This window comes from Lithobates pipiens, unplaced genomic scaffold, assembly GCF_037356315.1.
Source record: "Lithobates pipiens isolate NorthernLeopardFrog02 unplaced genomic scaffold, aLitPip1_a1.2 Scaffold_10, whole genome shotgun sequence".
Classification (NCBI taxonomy): Eukaryota; Metazoa; Chordata; class Amphibia; order Anura; family Ranidae; genus Lithobates; species Lithobates pipiens.
In genome coordinates this window covers 95,981,679-96,002,517 of record NW_027507686.1, presented here as the reverse complement: position 1 = coordinate 96,002,517, position 20,839 = coordinate 95,981,679, and the positions used below count along the sequence as shown (strand labels likewise).

Here is a 20,839-nt window from a genome sequence, read left to right as displayed (position 1 = left end):
GTGGCAAGTAGACAATCCACAACTTGTGGCAGGTGATGTGGCAAGTGACGTGGCAGGTGATGTGGCAAGTCACGTGGCAAGTGGACAATCCACAACTTGTGGCAGGTGATGTGGCTGGTGACATGGCAAGTGGACAATCCACAGCTTGTGGCAGGTGGCATGGCAGATGACGTGGAAAGTGGACAATCCACATCTCGTGGCAAGTGACATGGCAGGTGATGTGGCAAGTGACGTGGCAAGTGGACAATCCACAACTTGTGGCAGGTGATGTGGCAAGTGGACAATCCCCAACTTGTGGCAAGTGACGTGGCAAGTGGACAATCCAAAACTTGTGGCAGGTGACGTGGCAAGTGACGTGGCAGGTGATGTGGCAAGTCACGTGGCAAGTGGACAATCCACAACTTGTGGCAGGTGACGTGGCAGTTGGACAATCCACAACTTGTGGCAGATGACATGGCAAGTGACGTGGCAGGTGATGTGGCAAGTCACGTGGCAAGTGGACAATCCACAACTTGTGGCAGGTGCCGTGGCAAGTGACACGCTAAATAAAAGTACACTGCAGCTCTCACAGCTGCTGCTACTCACTCTGGTCTCACAAAATTGCTGAAATAGTTAATTTTTGAGCTGGGGAGGGTCTATGATGTTAGCTTAACTAAACACTTCTAGACGCAAACGCGGTAAAACGCGGTAAAACGCCGCTAAATCGCGGTAAAAATCGCGGCAAAACGCGCGTTTCTAAACGCCGGTTTCAACATGTGTCCAGCAGCGTTTGCATCTGCGTCTTGTGTGCATGAAGCCTAACACTCCAGCAGCCAAACTGCATATATTGCTCAAACCGCCGCTACTTACGGGGACAGCTGTAATGCAGATAAATCCACTTCAGTTAGAAAGTTAAGCTTTCATCCGTTTTACATTTGATTGGAGTTTGTGCAAACGTATGCCCGTGATAAATGAACATTATTTTATTTAATAGTGACAACTGCTGTGGACATTCAGCATTAACTATCCAAGCTAAATAGCACCTTAGTATTAAACAATTGCTTTCCAGCATTTCTTAGGCTATTCAGATTATAATTGCCATCTCATTTAACCCCTTCCCCTCTTTAGCTTGCTGTAGACTGCTGGATAACAGATTAATGATTAATTGGGGATTTTTTGAATTAAATTTATTCAGTTAACTTTACAATATGATATGATCTCAGTGGTTACAGTAGTCTACAACAATTGGTCCGGACCTCTGCCATTTTGTGTATTGTTGTAAATGTTATTTGTGTGTGTCCTGTGAGTTAAATTTGTCTGTGGTATATTTATTATCTATTAGTAATAATAATCTTTATGAATTGTACTTGATTTAAATTTGATTCAATTGAATTTATTTATGGTAAATTATTAAATATAATACCAATAACATTAAATAAAATAAAATGTAATTACTTTATATTGAGCTATTTATTGGTGCCAATAGCAACCTCTTTACAGTCTGGGTCTGTCGGTCTGTAATCCCTCCTTTTTTCTTACCCCCCAAATGACCCCTTTTTGGAAAGAAGACATTCCAAGGTATTTAGTAAGAGGCATGATGAGTTTTTTGAAGTTGTCATTTTCTCCCACAATTCTTTGCAAAATCAAGATTTTTTTTACAGAGGAGGTCTAGGGCAAAAATTATTGCTATCGCTCTAAAGTTCGCAACGATACCTCACATGTGTGGTATGTAGGCGGGACTTATGTATGCGCTCGCTGCTGCATGTGAGCACATGGGGACAGGGGCGCTTTAAATTTATTTTTTATTTTTTATTGTTCATTTTACTTTATTTTAGTTTGACATTTTTTTCCCCAAAAATATATTTTTTGATCACTTTTATTCCTATTACAAGGAATGTAAACATCCCTTGTAATAGGAATATGGCATGACAGGTCCTCTTTACAGTGAGATATGGGGTCAATAAGACCCCACATCTCACCACTATGCTGGGAAGCCTGAAATAAAAAAAACGATTCTGGCTTTGATCATATTGGCGAGACGTTAGAAGCACCAGAGGGTGGCGGGAGGGGGGGGGGACGTCCCCTCTCGCCTCCTGTAAGAACGATTCAGCAATGGAACAGCTGCTATGATTGTTCTTATGGTGTAGGGAATCGCCGTCTGAAAAAGCTGATATCTGAATGATGCCTGTAGCTACACCTGGCTGGCAGGTAGGAAGTGGTTAAAATGCTTTTTTTTTTTTTTTAACACAAAGTTGTCCATTTATACAATATTTATAACACATATCATGTACATACCAAAAATTACACCCCAAAATAGATTCTCCTACTCCTCCTGAGTACGGCAATACCACATGTGTGAGACTTCCACAGCCTGGCCACATATAGAGGCCGAGTACAGCCAAGCATGGCTGAGCATGGCCGTATATTGCAGAGTATCACCGAGTATGGCTGGGTATTGCAGGGTATCACCGAGTATGACTGAGCATGGCCGAGTATGGCTGGGTATTGCAGGGTATCAGAGTATGGCTCAGCATGGCCGAGTATGGCTAGGTATTGCAGAGTATCACCGACTATGGCTGGGTATTGCAGGGTATCACCGACTATGGCTGGGTATTGCAGGGTATCACCGACTATGGCTGGGTATTGCAGGGTATCACCGAGTATGGCGGGGTATTGCAGGGTATCACAGAGTATGGCTGGGTATGGCAATTTATGGCAGAGTATTGCCAGGGTATTGCAGGCTATTGCTGGGTATTTCAGAGAATTGGCAGGGCATTGCTGGGTATTGCAGAGTATTGGCAGGGCATCACAGAGTATTGGCAGGGCATCGCAGAGTATTGGCAGGGTATTGCAGAGTATTGGCAGGGTATTGCAGAGTATTGGCAGGGCACTGCAGAGTATTTGTAGGGTATTGCAGAGTATCGGCAGGGCATTGCTGGGTATTGCAGAGTATTGGCAGGACATTGCTGGGTATTGCAGTGTATTGGCAGGGCATTGCTGGGTATTGCAGAGTATTGGCAGGGCATTGCTGGGTATTGCAGAGTATTGGCAGGGCATTGCTGGGTATTGCAGAGTATTGGCAGGACATTGCTGGGTATTGCAGTGTATTGGCAGGGCATTGCTGGGTATTGCAGAGTATTGGCAGGGCATTGCTGTGTATTGCAGAGTTTTGACAGGGCATTGCTGGGTATTGCAGAGTATTGGCAGGGCATTGCTGGGTATTGCAGAGTATTGGCAGGACATTGCTGGGTATTGCAGAGTATTGGCAGGGCGTTGCTGGGTATTGCAGAGTATTGGCAGGGCATTGCTGGGTATTGCAGAGTACTGGCAGGGAATTGAGGGGTTAATTGTCGGTGAGCAGCACTGTGGGCACTGCAGATCAGCCCACAGCGCTGCTGACACCGATCTGTCCCCCTCCGCTGTACCGATTGGTACAGAGAGGGGAGGGATGAACCGACGTCATAACATGACACCGGTTTGTTTACAAGTGATCGCTCTGTCATTTGACGGAGCGATCACGTGGTAAACAGCCGCGATGAACAGCCGTTTACAGTGATCCGTGATCCGGTCACGGATGCTGTCGAGTGCGCCCCCCAGGGGGCGCGCGAGAGCGGAATCCTGCGAGGACGTCATATGACGGCCTCCCAGAGTTAAGCAACTGCCCTGTAGCCATCATTCGGCTATGGGCCGGTTGTTAAGTGGTTAATAATACACGTGGCCACTCATTACAATTAGAAGAAATTTGATTTACCGTATATACTCGAGTATAGGCCGACCCGAATATAAGCCGAGGCCCCCAATTTACCCCCAAAAAAACTGGCAAACTTATTGACTCGTGTATAAGCCGAGGGTAAGACATGCCTGTCCATCCCTGTGTGTGTGTCCGTCCATCCCTGTGTGTCCGTCCATCCCTGTGTGTCCGTCCATCCCTGTGTGTCCGTCCATCCCTGTGTGTGTGTGTCTCCATCCATCCATCCATCCCTGTGTGTGTGTGTGTATCCGTGTGTGTGTGTGTGTGTGTGTGTGTGTGTGTGTGTGTGTGTGTGTGTGTGTGTCCAGCCTACCTGTGTCCTGAGCCTTTGTCCCGAGCCTCCGTCCCGTGCCGAGCCTCCTTGCCTCCGTGCCTCGCCGCCGTGCCTCGCCGCCGTGCCTCGCCGCCGTGCCTTGCCTCCGGTCCCGTCCCGTCCCGTCCCGTGCCGTGCCGTCCTGTGCCTTGCCTCCGTCCCGTGCCCTCTTCGTTCGTCGGCGGCCATTGTAAAATTCAAAAGCTGCGCCGCCGCCTTCGCCTGTGATAGGCGGAACACTGAATTTCCCAGCAGCCTGTGTTCCGCCTATCACAGACGTCGTATCATCCTCGTCCGTAGTACGAGGATGATACGAAGTCCGTGATAGGCGGAACACAGGCTGCTGGGAAATTCAGTGTTCCGCCTATCACAGGCGAAGGGGGAGCCGGAGGCGCGGCTTTTGAATCAGAATGGCCGCTGTCTGTCTGCTCGACACGCTGATCGAGCGGGCAGACAGCGATGACTCGAGTATAAGCCGAGGGGGGCACTTTCAGCCTCAAAAAAGAGGCTGAAAATCTCGGCTTATACTCGAGTATATACGGTAACTTTAAACTGTGTAGAGGGTTCTTTACTGTAAGAGCGGGAAAAATGTGGATTTCCCTTGGTTTCAGCAGGGAGCATCGATAGTTTCAAAAAACTATTAGATAAGGAACCTGAACGACCACAACATACAGGGATATACAATGTAATAGTGACACAATCTCACACATAGGTTGGACTTGATGGACTTGTGTCTTTTTTCAACCTCGCCTACTATGTAACTATGAGGTGCCATGTTGAACTTCCAGTGACCAGTATGAGAGAGAGAGAACGATAACACCAAATTTAACACACCTGCTCCCCATTCACATCTGATACCTTGTAACACTAACGAGTCACATGACACCGGGGAGGGAAAAGTATGTCACAGTAAATATTGGCATTTATGGTTCAATCAATGAACTGTAGCTCCCCTGTCCTGACAGCACTCATGCAGCCCCAGACCATGACACTCCCACCACCATGCTTGACTGTAGGCAAGACACACTTGTATTTGTACTCCTCACCTGGTTGCCGCCACACACGATTGACACCATCTGAACCAAATAGGTTATCTTGGTCTCATCAGACCACAGAACATGGTTCCAGTAATCCATGTCCTTAGTTTGCTTGTCTTCAAACTGTTTACGGGCTTTCTTGGGCATCATCTTTAGAAGAGGCTTCCTTCTGGGATGACAGCCATGCAGACCACTTTGATGCAGTGTGCAGCGTCTGGTCTGAGCAATGACAGACTGACCCCCAACCCTTTCAACCTCTGCCACAATGCTGGCAGCACTCATATGTCTTTTTTCCCAAAGACAACCTCTGGATATAATGCTGAGCACATGCACTCAACTTCTTTGGTCAACCATGGCGAGGCCTGTTCTGAGTGGAACCTGTCCTGTTAAACCACTGTATGGTCTTGGCCACCATGATACAGATCAGTTTCAGGGTCTTGGCAGTCTTCTTATAGCCTAGGCAATCTTTATTTAGAGCATCAATTCTTTTTTTTCAGATCCTCAGAGAGTTCTTTGCTATGAGGTGCCATGTTGAACTTCCAGTGACCAGTATGAGAGAGGGAGAGCAATAGACCAAATTTAACACACCTGCTCCCCAATCACACCTGAGACCTTGTAACATTAACAAGTCACATGACAACAGAAAGTGAAAATGGTTAATTGTGCCCAATCTGGACATTTTCAGTTAGGGGTGTACTCACTTTTGTTGCCAGCGGTTTAGACATTAATGGCTGTGTGTTGAGTTATTTTGAGGGGACAGCAAATTTATATTGTTATACAAGCTTTACACTCACTATTTTACAGTGCAGCAACGTGTAATTTCCTCAGTGTTGTCAGATAGATATAAAAAAATATTTACACAAATGTGAGGGGTTTCCTGACTTTTGTGAGATACTGTACATACACTTAATTGGTATATCATTTTCCTATGTATTGATAATCTATATTTGTGGTCATGCATTTAAAAAACATATAATAAATAATAAAGATGTTGTGCACTGTCATTTATTCCTATATATAACATGAGGCTGCTGCTATCACTAAATGAGTTCCCATATGCAGTGCAACTAGTAAAGAAAAAAGTTGTGATAGAGCTGCTCATTAGTGATCAATTAATAATAAACGCCTGTGCTGAAAAAATGCTATAAACAATGATACATTAAAAAATACCATAAACACATATTAGGTAAATAAATAAAAGTCCCAACAGTCCACACGTAAAGTGCTCTAGTACATCTTTATATTTCAATATGTGCTCCACCATATAACAAGAGTGCTCCATCACCAGGTGAAGTATTGGCTCACTTCAGGACAACCAAAATAGCATAATGGTAATCAAGCCTGTACACCAGATAGTGGGTCCTCTGCTCACTCCCTCATCTAAAGATAGAACTTCCTCAACTGGGATGACTCCACAGAACTCTCAGAATAAATGAAACAATCTCCAATAGTGCAGTACCGTGGTTAACCACTTGCTTACTGGGCACTTAAACCCCCCTCCTGCCCAGACCAATTTTCAGCTTTCAGCGCTGATGCACTTTGAATGACAATTGCGCGGCCATACAATACTGCACCCAAATGATTTTTTCCCCACAAATAGAGCTTTCTTTTGGTGGTATTTAATTACAGCTGGGAGTTTTATTTTTTTGCTAAACAAACAAAAAAAGATGCAAAAAAAATCATGTTTAACCACTTTCAGACCGCACCATTTTCCTGGTCAATGACCAGAGGTCTTTTTATAATTTGGCACTGCGCTGCTTTAACTGGTAATTGCGCGGTCATGCAATGTTGTACCCAAACAAAATTTGCGTCCTTTTTTTCCCACAAATAGAGCTTCCTTTTAAAGGTATTTGACTGACTCTGCGATTTTTATTTTTTGTGATATAAACGTAAAAAGACCGTAAATTTTGAAAAAAAAAAGATATTTTCTACTTTTTGTTATTAGAAAAATTCAATAAACTCAATTTTAGTCATACATTTAGGCCAAAATGTATTCAGCCACATGTCTTTGGTAAAAAAAAAGTCAATAACTGTATATTTATTGGTTTACGCAAAAGTTGTCACATCTACAAACTAAAGCGGCGTACACACGGGCGGACTGTATGGCCTACTTAGTCCGTCATACAATCCGACGGACAGTCCGTCATACTTTCGAATGAACGGACTTGACCACACACGGATGCACAAACAGTCCGTCGAAAGCTTGCGCGATGACGTGTACAGCACGTAAGACGGGACTAGAAATAGGAAGTCCAATACACAGCAATGCACCCTTCCGCCGTGTAAATTCTTTCTGAGCATGCGCCATTCTTAGTCCGTCGAACTAGCCTACTCACGAGCGGATTGTCTGCTGAAACCAAAGTATGACGGACAGAAGTTCGAAAAATCCGAAATACTTAATACGCCAGACTGCACGCTGAAAAAGTCCGCTGAAGCCCACACACGAGCGGACTGTCCGCTGAAATGTGTTTCGACGGACTAAGTAGGCCATACAGTCCGCCCGTGTGTACGCGGTATTAGGTACATTTTCTGGAATATACACAGCTTTTAGTTTATGACTGCCTATCTCATTTCTTGAGGTGCTAAAATGGCAGGGCAGTACAAAACCCCCCCAAATGACCCCATTTTGGAAAGTAGACAACCTAAGGAAATTGATAAGAGGCATGTTGAGCCCATTGAATATTTTATTTTTTTGCCTCAAGCGATTGAATAATGACAAAAAATGTTTTTTTATTTTTTTTAACACAAAGTTGTCACTATAATGATATATTGCTCACACATGCCATGGTTATATGTGGAATTGTACCCCAAAATACATTCTGGGGATACCACATGTGGTTGACTTTTTGGAAGCCTAGCCGCGTACGGGGCGCTGAAAGCCAAGCACCGCCTTCAGGATTTCTAAGGGCATACATTTGTAATTTCACTCCTCACTACCTATCACAGTTTTGAAGGCCATAAAATGCCAAGATGGCACAAAACCCCCACAAATGACCCCATTTTAGAAAGTAGACACCCCAAGCTATTTGCTGAGAGGCATGTTGAGTCCATGGAAGATTTTATATTTTGCCACAAGTTGCGGGAAAATTACAAACTTTATTTATTTTTCACAAAGTTGTCACTAAATTATATATTGCTCACACATGCTATGGGCATATGTGAAATTACACCCCAAAATAAATTCTGCTGCTTCTCCTGAGTACGGGGATACCACATGTGTGGGACTTTTTGGGAGCCTAGCCGCGTACGGGGCCCCGAAAACCAAGCACTGCCTTCAGGCTTTCTAAGGGCGTACATTTTTGATTTCACTCCTCACTACCCATTACAGTTTTGAAGGCCATAAAATGCCAAGATGGCACAAAACCCCACAAATGACCCCATTTTAGAAAGTAGACACCCCAAGCTATTTGCTGAGTGGCATGTTGAGTCCATGGAATATTTTATATTTTGCCACAAGTTGCGGGAAAATTACAAACTTTTATTTATTTATTTATTTTTTTTTCACAAAGTTGTCACTAAATGATATATTTCTCACACATGCCATGGGCATATGTAAAATGACACTCCAAAATAAATTATGCTGCTTCTCCTGAGTACGGGGATACCACATGTGTGGGATTTTTTGGGAGCGTAGCTGCGTACGGGGCTCCGAAATCCAAGAACCGCCTTCAGGCTTTCTAAGGGCATAAATTTTTGATTTCACTCCTCACCACCTATTACAGTTTTGAAGGCCATAAAATGCCAAGATGGCACAAACCCCCCCCAAATGACCCCATTTTGGAAAGTAGACACCCCAAGCTATTTGCTGAGAGGCATGTTGAGTCCATGGAATATTTTATATTTTGCCACAAGTTGCGGGAATATTACAAACTTTTTTTTTTTTTTCACAAAGTTGTCACTAAATGATATATTGCTCACACATGCCATGGGCATATGTGAAATGACACCCCAAAATAAATTCTGCTGCTTCTCCTGAGTACGGGGATACCACATGTGTGGGACTTTTTGGAAGCCTAGCCGCGTACGAGGGCCCCGAATACCAAGCACCGCCTTCAGGATTTCTAAGGGTGTTAATTTTTGATTTCACTCCTCACTACCTATCGCAGTTTTGAAGGCCATAAAATGCCAAGATGGCACAACCCCCCCCCCCCCCCCAAATTACCCCAGTTTGGAAAGTAGACACCCCAAGCTATTTGCCGAGAGGCATGGTGAGTATTTTGCAGCTCTCATTTGTTTTTGAAAATGAAGAAAAAAAAGAAAAATGTATATATTTTTTTCTTTTTTTCAATTTTCAAAACTTTGTGACAAAAATGAAGGTCTGCAAAATACTTACCATACCTCTCGGCAAATAGCTTTCCAAAATGGGGTCACTTGGGGGGATTTGTGCTATCTGGGCATTCCATGGCCTCCGAAACTGTGATAGGCAGTGAGGAATGAAATCAAAAATGTACACCCTTAGAAAGCCTGAAGGTGGTGCTTGGATTTTGGGGTACCATACGCGGTTAGGCTCCCAAAAGGTCTCACACTTGTGGTATCCCCGTACTCAGGAGAAGCAACAGAATGTATTTTGGGGTGTAATTTCACATATAACCATGGCATGTTTGAGCAATATATCATTTAATGACAACTTTGTGCAAAAAAAAATAAAAAAATAATAATAATGTATTTTTTCCGCAACTTTTGTCAAAATATAAAATATTCCATGGACTCGACATGCCTCTCAGCAAATAGCTTGGGGTGTCTACTTTCTAAAATGGGGTCATTTGGGGAGGTTTTGAACTGTCCTGGCATTTTATGCACAACATTTAGAAGCTTATGTCACACATCACCCACTCTTCTAACCACTTGAAGAAAAAGCCCTGACACTTTTTGTTTACATGAAAAAATATTTTTTTTTGCAAGAAAATTACTTTGAACCCCCAAACATGAAGTATTTTTTTTAAAGCAAAGGCCCTACAGATTAAAATGGTGGGTGTTTCATTTTTTTTTTTCACACGGTATTTGCGCAGCTTTTTTTCAAACACATTTTTTGGGGAAAAAAAACACACTTTTTTTAATTTTAATGCACTAAAAATCACTATATTGCCCAAATGTTTGATGAAATAAAAAATATGATCTTAGGCCGAGTACATGGATACCAAACACGACATGCTTTAAAATTGCGCAGAAACGTGCAGCGGCTACAAAACTACATACATTTTTAAAAGCCTTTAAATGCCTTTACAGGTGACCACTTTAGATTTACGGAGGAGGTCTACTGCTAAAATTAGTACCCTCGATCTGACCTTCGTGGTGATACCTCACATGCATGGTGCAATTGCTGTTTACATGACACCAGACCGACGCTTGCGTTCGACGTTGCGCCTTAGCAGGGGGGCAGGGGTGTTTTTTTTATTTTTTTATTATTATTTATTTAGCTTTTTTATTTTATTTTTGAACTGTTCCTTTCATTTATATATTTTTTTTACCATTTTTATTGTTATCTCAGGGAATGTAAATATCCCCTATGATTGCAATAGGTAGTGACAGGTACTCTTTTTTGAAAAAATGAGGGTCTATCAGACCCTAGATCTCTCCTATGTCCTCAAAGCATCTGACCACACCAAGATCGGTGTGATAAAATGCTTTCCCAATTTCCCAATGGCACTGTTTACATCCCGCAAAATCTAAGTCATGAAATGCTCGTAGCTTCCGGTTTCTTAGGCCATAGAGATGATTGGAGCCATTCTGGTCTCTGATCAGCTCTATGGTCAGCTGGCGGAACCACGGCTGCATTCTCAGGTTCCCTGTTGGGACAGGAGAGCCTGAGAAAACCATGGAAGATGGTGCGGGGGGGGAGGGACATTCCCTCCCACTGCTTGTAAAAGTAGTCTAGAGGCTAATTAGCCACTAGGATTGCTTTTACATAAAAGCCGACCGCTGGCTGAAAAGAATGATACCAAGATGATACCTAAACCTGCAGGCATCATTCTGGTATAAGCACTCAAAGTCCAGCAACATACCAGTATGTTGCTGGAACTGGTTGGGCATATATTGTAATTTTTTTTTCATGCAGCCTGTGGGCTGAATGAAAAAAAAATATTGATCGGTGGGTATGCCCACCATTAGAATACCTCCCTTCATCCACCCACTGCTAATGGTGGGCATACATGCACCATTTATATATGCCGAAGCATGGGGGCATCCCCCTGCAAAAGGTAGGAGCAAATCGCTCCTCCACCCCTTATGCCCCCATGCTTCGGCATATATGCTCTTTTTTAACTGTGGTGGTGAAATCACCTCCGACAGTGCTGGAGTCGCGGCTTTATGTATCGTGGGAGCAAACGCTGTTGCTGTCAAGATAAATAAATCCACACTACAGCTGAATGGCGTACCTGAAAACAAAAAATGGTTAACAATAAAGCACTGCAGAATAGAATACAGTACAAAGAAGCAGAACAATAGAGAGAGAATAGAGAGAGAGAGAACAATAAAACGACAACTATTTTTTTTTTTTTTTTATATTTTTTGGGGTTTTTTGTTTTTTTCCATTTTTTTTTTTTTAAACACTTTTTTATGTAACTTTAACACTTGTTGTAACGTTTCCAGTGGTTTGGGTCTCTCAAAATGCGATGGTATCTTGGGAGACCCTGTGAACGTGTGCCTACCCTACACTAATACTCAACTAGTTCATGGTAGCGTTCAACACATTCACCAATGCAAAGACCAGGATTGTCAGGACAGCGGGGACAATAATGACGGGTGTCACGCCTATATCCGTGCTTTCTGCAGACACAACATTTTCTTTGGGGGGCTCGTTGGCTAGGGGTACTCGGGAGGACATAAGAATAATGCCTCTCATGCAGCCGGCTTACTGCATTTGGTTGAGGAAGGTGAGGTGGAGCACCGTCTGGATACAGAAGGGCTCTGACGATATCCTCCTGGAATTTAAGGAAGGATCCAGTCCGTCCTGAAGCTTTGTGTAGCACATAAGCATTCAGCATAGCCAATTAGAATAAATAAACAGACACTTTTTTGTACCAGCGTCTGGCCTTACGGGCAACTAGATGCGGCCCCAACAACTGGTCATTGAGGTCCACCCCTCCCATATTTTGGTTATATTTGTGGACACAGAGGGGTTTCTCCACAATACCAGTCGCCGTAGGAATTTGGACCGTCGTGTCTGCATGAAGGGATGTAAGAACGAAAACATTCTTATTATACCTCCACTTCATAGCGAACAAATTATTACTCCGCAAGCAGGCTCTCTCCCCCAGCCTAAGACGAGACTCTACAAGCCGCTGGGGAAAGCCCCGGCGATTAGGTCGCACAGTGCCACATGCTCCAATCTGCTGATCAAACAAGTGAATAAACAGTGCCACGCTCGTGTAATAATTGTCCACATATAAATGGTACCCCTTTCCGAATAAGGGTGACACCATGTCCCACACTATCTTGCCAGCGCTTCCTATGTAGTCAGGGCAGTTCTCCGGCTCTACGTGACTATCTTTACCCTCATAAACCATAAAACTACGTGTATAGCCTGTGGCCCTGTCACAGAGCTTATACATCTTGACCCTGTATCTGGAACGCTTGCTGGGAACGTATTGTTTGAATGACAAGCGACCAGAAAACTTAATCAGGGACTCATCAACGCAGACAACTTCATGAGGAGTAAACAAGTCTGCAACACGTTGGTTGAAGTGGTTTATGAGGGGCCGAATTTTGTAGAGCCGATCGTATGCAGGGTCTCCACGAGGACGACAGAGTTCATTGTCGCTGAAGTGCATGAACCGCAAAATCTGCTCGTATCATGGAAGCAGAGAACACGCGCATATGGTGAATTGGGTCAGTGGACCAATATGACCGCAACTCACTCTTTTTGGTTATGCCCATGTTGAGGGAGAGGCCCAGAAAGATCTTAAATTTGGAAACCGTAATTGGTTTCCATTGTCTGGCAAGGGCGGACTGGGGAACAGTGGCGATGTGTTAACCAGCGTACAAATTGCTTTGGTCCACAATAGATCTATAGAGATCTTCGGTGAAAAACAGTGAGTAAAAATCAAGTGTCGTAAAAATCAACTGTTTCCAAGGGCGTGGCTAGCCGTGGAGCGAGATGGCCGCTTGATTGACGAGCTCCGCTCCACAGCAGGCTTAATCCGCTACGACAGCGCAACGGATCGACTCTCTCTCGTCCACCGGAGAGGGGAAGTCGCGGGACACACGGCGGCATGTCCGGACGCCGCCATCCACCACCGCAACCGCACCGAATGACAGAATATTTCGGCCGCATGGAGCACGGAGGATTCCAAGATGGCGCCGACCAGGCCACCCTCCACACAAGCTCCGCAATAAACAATCCGACACCGCTCGACCTGCCTTATGAGCGGCCTGGCACGGACAGAAGCATCAGAGGAGAACATGAGGAGATGGACAGCTTACCCCCCCCCCCCCCCCAGCTCCACACAGGGGACATTCCGCAGGAGAGAGGTAAGAGAATGGCCTCTTCTCACTGTAACTCTCCTCAAAAAGCACCCATAGCTAAGAAGCACCATGGCCCTGACCCAGGCCCTGCTCCTGCTGCTTCAGCCCCCTTATCTACTCTGGCTACCATGCCAGTGACTGACAATCCTGTCTCTGAGAGCATGCTAAAATCTATGCTGCTCACTCTGCAGAAGGATCTCCACAGGGAGCTGCAACTCTCTCTATCCCAAGCACATGACAGGCTAGACTACCTGGAAGATAGAGCAGACATGACGGAGGAACACCTCTCAGACATGAACAGGGCTCATAATGACATCCTCGCCGCACACGACCATCATACACAAGAGATTCAGAAAATAAAGCTGAAACTCGCAGACCTCGAAGACAGGTCCAGACGTAATAATATAAAATTTAGAGGTGTCCCTGAAACCGTGCAACCTAACGATCTACCAAAGTACCTGCATCAACTCTTCCTTACCCTTCTCCCTGACCTCACACCCCAAGATATGACCATCGACCGAGCACATAGAATTGCGAAACCGGACCATCTCCCGGCTGACACGCCTCGAGATGTCCTAGCCAGGATCCATTTCTATCAAGTTAAGGAACAACTTCTTCACGCAGCCAGGAACCTGAGGCCCCTTCCATCTCCCTACAGTACAGTATCACTTTTTGCGGACTTGTCCCCCGCCACCATGGAACTCCGCAGAGCATTCTCACCGGTCACATCCCTACTCCAAGAGCACAATATTGCTTATCGCTGGGGTTTCCCCACCAAGCTTCTAGTCACTTACCAACAGAAAGTGGTTCCGATCTTATCACCGCTGCTTCCTCTCCGACCGAAATCACACAACTCAGCAAAACACCCTACAAGCTCTCCGCCTTCTCCCCGAAGTGCCTCGAACAAATCCAACAAAACCTGATGGTCCTCTATGACAAGCAATGTCCCTGGCATGTGAAGCCTGCCTGGGCGCCTTATCCAGTTTCACACCCCCGTTGAATTATAGTGTGCCACGCACACCGATACAACTTTCTTCCTGTACCTCTTTTACCACAATAGTAATTTGTTCATTTGTTACGTTTGGATATTTTTGATACTCCAGTTTTTTGCTCTCTTTCCCTTATTATTTTGGTTTTTATTTTACTTTATTTTATTTTCCTCCTTTCCTTTGCTCCATCATTTTGTTAGCCACTGGTGCCCAACAATCCTTGAAAGAACTGCCAGTCCCTGAAGTCAAGCGCTTTCTTCACATACCATTATCTAGGATCGCACATGCGATTTCTATCCTGTTGTTAGTATAGTAATTACGGGCATTATAAAATCTACTTTGCATATGCTTACATATTTTGTTGTACTATATAAAAACTGTACTACGCTTTTTTGTATTACCTGTGGTCGCGCTCAACTCCTGTGCAACATCCACCATATATAACCACCATGCCAATTAAAATTGTTTCCCTCAACGCAAAGGGGCTTAACTCCCCTTTCAAAAGAAACCTCCTCTGGAAAGAGGCATATAAGCAAAAAGCTGACATAATATGTGTACAAGAAACCCATTTTACACAACAAAATCCACCCAAATGTACACATAAAAGATATTCCCATTATTTTTTTCTCTAATCACACCCAAAAGAAACGTGGAGTGATGATCGCTGTGAGTTCCAATCTGTCCTTTAACCCACAACAAATTGACACAGATGAAGAAGGCAGGTTTATCATACTAACCGCGTCAATTGACAACCAACTCTTAACATTGGTGAACGTGTACGCGCCCAATACTTCTCAAAAGAAATTTTTCAAATGTCTGAAGAACAAACTACAACTGTTTAAACACCACCCCCTAATCATTTGTGGGGACTTTAATGATATCCCTGATCCTATGCTAGATACAACCAACCCCGGTAGGAAGACATCTACCGCCCTCTCTAAGTTTATGACCGATGAAAACCTATATGATCCGTGGAGATGCACACACGATGTTGAGCACGATTACACTTTTTATTCCTATCCTGGTAACTCCTACTCTCGGATCGACCTCTTTCTCACGAACCAAAAAGCTTTGTTATCCTCCTCTGAATCCCACATTGGTACGATTACGTGGTCAGACCATGCACCAATTTCCCTGACCCTATTCCCCTCTCAATGCCCCACTAACCATTCTGTGTGGCGCATGAATGCATCCTTGCTTTCCAATCCCACTTATGAAAAAGAAATAGAATCCGAGATCAGGAGTTTCTTCGAGCACAATTGTGCGTCGGTAGACAATCAAGCTACTGTGTGGTTAGCACATAAAGCCTCGCTACGGGGGCTCTTTATGAAATTGGGAGCCCGAGAACGTAAAAGACGGGACGCAGAGGTGGACCACTTATTACAACGTATTAAATCCTTAGAACTAGCCCATAAAACCAATCCCACTAATATGCTGCTAGATTCCCTTCGTGATCATAGAAGACAACTTACTGAATTATTAAACTATAAATTTGACTACTACATCAAAAGACTAAAACTGAACTCATACGCCTTCAGCAACAAGTCAGGGGCCTTTTTGGCCAAACAAATCAAAAAACAACAACGCAAGACGAAAATACCGTATCTCCTAAATTCCCGAGGCATACGTATGACCAGTCCCCTAGACATAGCCAATACATTCGCAGATTTCTACTCGAACCTCTATAATCTCCAAACCACGGGGTCGGATACCCCGATCACTACCGACGCTATAGACTCCTTCCTCTCTTCAGTCCAATTACCGACGTTAACACCGACTCAACTTCAAGACTTATCCATTCCCTTCTCGCTTGCCGAAGTCCACTCAGCTATCAAATCGCTCCCAATGCACAAAGCACTGGGCCCCGACGGATTTGTCAATGAATATTATAAGCACTACAATGACATTCTTTCCCCCCATCTCTGCAACGCCTTCAATCAAAATGCTTCCTCTGGCATAATGCCAAAGGAGTGCCTGAATGCCCTTGTAGTGACGCTACCCAAACCAGGTAAACCTTCAGACACCCCAGGAAATTTTAGACCTATTTCACTCTTAAACACAGACACCAAACTGTATGCTAAACTGCTGGCCCTTAGACTCTCCACGGTGATGACGCAACTGATTCATATGGACCAGGTGGGTTTCATCCCTGGTAGGCAAACCTCGGATGGCACCCGTCGTTTTATTGACATCATCCAGTGGACGGAACACAACAAAACGCCTTCTCTGCTCCTATCACTGGATGCAGAGAAGGCGTTTGACAGAGTGCATTGGATATACTTAGAAGCGGTACTACGTAAGTTCGGTATTTCCGACCAATTGCTACAAGCCATCCTCTGTCTCTATTCCTCCCCCAGTGCACGAGTATGGACATCGGGAGTCATCTCAGACCCTTTTTATATCACTAATGGCACACGCCAAGGGTGTCCTCTCTCCCCTCTAATTTTTGCTATGGTCATGGAACCATTAGCCCAACAAATTCGTTCCAACCCCAACGTTAAAGGTATCACGATAGGCCCAGTGGAACATAAAATAGGATTATACGCAGACGACGTAATAATATCACTCTCCGACCCACGACATTCATTGAGGAAAGTTCAAAAAATTTTAGATCAATTCAGTGCAATCTCTCTTTATAAAGTAAATCACAGCAAATCCCTGATGTTAGCACTAGGTCTTGATAAGCCGACGATTCAATATATATCCACAGAATCACCCTTTTCCTGGTCTACCTCTGCGTCTCTAACTTATTTAGGAATTCAATTAACTTCCTCCAGGACACAACTTCTGCGGTCTAATTACTCGACCCTCGTAGCGAGGCTCCATCAGTTGTCCCATGAGATGAACCACCCATTTGTCTCATGGGCGGGCAGGATTGCGCTAGTTAAGATGTTTCTGCTCCCTCACATTCTATATGTTTTCCGCACCCTCCCAATACCATTTCTACCGATGCACCTAAAATCTCTTCAAAACATTCTCCATACCTTTATCTGGCAAGGTAAAAAACCTGGGATCAATAAGAAAACCCTGACAACTCCAACCTGCAGAGGAGGTATGGGTGTTCCCAATGTCATTCTATACTACAAGGCAGTCCTCCTAGAACAACTCAGGGTTTGGTGGAACTCACCTACTTCTTCTAACTGGGCGCAGATAGAAACAGAAACACTACCCGACAAGCCCAGGTTATTTTTGTCCGCCTACCTTATGGCACCTGGAACACGACATTACCCATTGGACACCGTGTCTGCCTCTATCAGAGTATGGACATCTCTACCACAATTGTCGAAAGGCATACCTCACTCTATACTGCCCTTTATTCCTCTTCAGTCGCTAACTCTAATTTTACCTGACCTGCCCATACAACCCTGGATTGAAACAGGCATCTCGGATCTAGGAAAATTATTTTCCGCCTCACGTCTGAAATCTTTTGCGGAGCTCCAATCCGCTCACGGAATCTCTCACAAATCCTTTTACATATATTTAAGGATCAGATCCTTACTTAACAAGATCGAATGGACACACCAACGTGGGATACTGCACACTACAATCACATACTTCACCACAAACAATCTTGCAAGCAAAGGTATATCGTATATCTACAAAGAATTATCCCGATCCTCAGATGAGCAGATCCAAACCCACATCTTAAAATGGTCTAAGCACATCCCAACTAACCCACCTAACTATGTATGGCTCCAGGCTCTCTCTCTTCCTGCCAAGCTTTCACGCTGTACAACACATTGGGAAACGCTACAAAAATTATTCCACCACTGGTATTACACGCCCGACAGACTTGCAAGAATTTTCCCGGATGTATCTCCTCTATGCTGGAGGGGGTGCGGTTCCATAGGATCGCCTTTTCATGTTTGGTGGGAATGCCCATCGCTAAAAGATTTTTGGTCTCAAGTACGCAACATCCTTCACACAATAAACTGTGCTGCCTCGAATCTAACCCCCCTGGATATCCTTCTTGGGCTAGCAATCCCATCCTGGCCCAAAAAGCTACAAACAGTATCCACCCACGTTCTAATTGCTGCAAGCCTGGCTATCGCTCGTAGGTGGAAATCTTCACAACCCCCAGACCTCCGAGAGGTGATATCCATTCTAAACTCCAATTTCGAAATGGAACATATCTTCTCCGCAGCGCACCTCTCTAAGAATAAATTCCTCAGGGACTGGGACCCTTGGATCACTGATCCAAGGAGCATGTGACTGACATGATCTCTGGCACCAGATTCGTTCACCGTAACATTCTGCTACGAACTATGCCCACATTGTTCTCCTTACAGTTAAAGTTAGATATACAAAATCCTTATAATTGTTCTAAGCGATGTCTGTATTCTGTGTTATACCCAAGTATGTTGATCACTAGGCCTTTCAATTGCAGCTGTATCTGAATTGTTGCTATAAGTTTGCCTGTTATTTCAGCAAGGTTGTTATCAGACTTAATGCCAATCGATGTCGACGAACATAACTCTGTAGCCTGACCTCTCTCTTTTGTTCTTTTTACGTGATAAAATGTAATCACGTCCTTCCTTCTGTGAAACATGTTTACGCTTCTGTACTGCGAATATTATCAATAAAAATCTAAGTTTAAAAAAAAAATCAACTGTTTCCACGTTAATGCCAGGTTGGCCAGTGAATGGGGGAAGTACGGGTTCTGCAGAAGTGGTGGGCACCCAATCAGGATTGGCGAATTCTGCAGGAAGGGCACTATGGGTAAGACGGGCCTGTCTATGTCTTCGTCTTGGTGGCAGCGGGACACTACTTGTGCTTGCCACCTCGTCAGCTTGAACTGCACTTATGGGACTCGCCACGTCACCACGTGCTACTGCAGTGCTGGATGTACGTCCAGGGTGTACTAGGCCGCTGGTGCTTGCCAGTTCACCAGAAGGATGAGCGGCTCTAGTACGTCTCTGCTCCATACGAGGGACCTGCGGTTCCTGCACCTGAACAACAGAAAAAATTCGGGATCGGGTACACCTGCCCTTAACAGGGACCTCATCTCCGTCGCCAGAGCTATCTGTCATGGAGCCACTGTCCTCTACAGGATCGTATTCTGAGCCTGAATCTGACAGATGAGTGACTTCCTCTTCACTATCTGTCATGCTCAGAAACGTGTAGGCCTCTTCACTAATGTACCTTCGCTTTGCCATTTTGGGCTCTAAATTTAGGGGTACACTAGTGAGACTCACAGGTAAAAAAGCACCTAGGCTGTCAGCGACTGTATCAAAACGCTACAAAAAAAACTGTTAGCGATCGCAGGGATCAGGCCTGACTCTGCAAACGCTGCAGTTATGTGTGTTGTGTTTTGTAAGTGACAGTGATCGATCAATACTGCACTTGGGTGGGCTGGGCTGGGCTTGGCGGAGGGGCTAAATGCAGGTGCTAGCAGGTATCTGGGCTGATCCTGCTAACAATGCGTTTTGGGAAACCTAAACTGCTGGCAACGCTAATATAGATCTGATCAGATACTATATTACTAAGGGAGGTGTATGCTTTGCGCATGGGTGTTAGCGGTACTGGCACTAACCTGACGCTGCCTGGGGGCGACGCAGACCTTATCTGACCCTCAAACTTATATCACCCGCCGGGTGATCAGGGGGTTAAACCTTTATTAGGTAATAAATGGCGGGTGCCCTGAAACTATAAAAAAAATAACTAACCAACCAGCGTCACCTGTAACAGTTATATGGTGATCACTGGTGAAAGGGTTAACTAGGGGGCAATCAGGGGGCTTTATGCGGTAGTATATGGGGGTCCCTGACGCTATAAAAAGCTGCGGCAAACCTAAATACCTACCTGCCTAACTAGCGTCACCTGTGACACTAATACAGCGATCAGAAAAACGATAGTTTATTAGTGACACTGGCGATGGGGGGGGTGATCACCGGGTTAAACCATTATTGGGGGGGTTAGGGGGCTAACCCTAACTGCCCTAACAGTTATTGCAGTCACAAATGACACCAATGCAATAATTAAAAAAAAAATGCAATTGGTGTCACTGTGACTGGGGGTGCAGGGGTGATTGGGGGGGGGGGTGATCGGGCGGTGAAGGGGGGTGAAAGTGTGCCTGGTGTGTTCTACTGTGTAGTGTAGTGTTAGGTGCAACTCACTGATCCTCTCTCCTCTGTGCCGGAACGAAAAAGACCGACACGAGGAGAGATTACATCACTTCCTCTGCCTGTGTTTACATTACAGGAGAGAAAGTGATGTAATGCTGCCATTTCATTCGTCAGGAGCGATCGCGAGGGGGTGGCCATGAATGAATGGCCGCCCCCTCATCCCGGATCGCTCCTGCACAGAA

At 44.8% G+C, this 20,839-nt stretch overlaps 1 protein-coding gene across 7 annotated transcripts in view; it reads right to left on the bottom strand.

Annotated features, from left to right (window-relative positions):
* EHBP1L1 (EH domain binding protein 1 like 1) overlaps positions 1 to 20,839 on the bottom strand; it is a 1,032,390-nt gene that overhangs the window by 606,020 nt on the left and 405,531 nt on the right. The gene's annotated exons all lie outside the window — the stretch shown is intronic.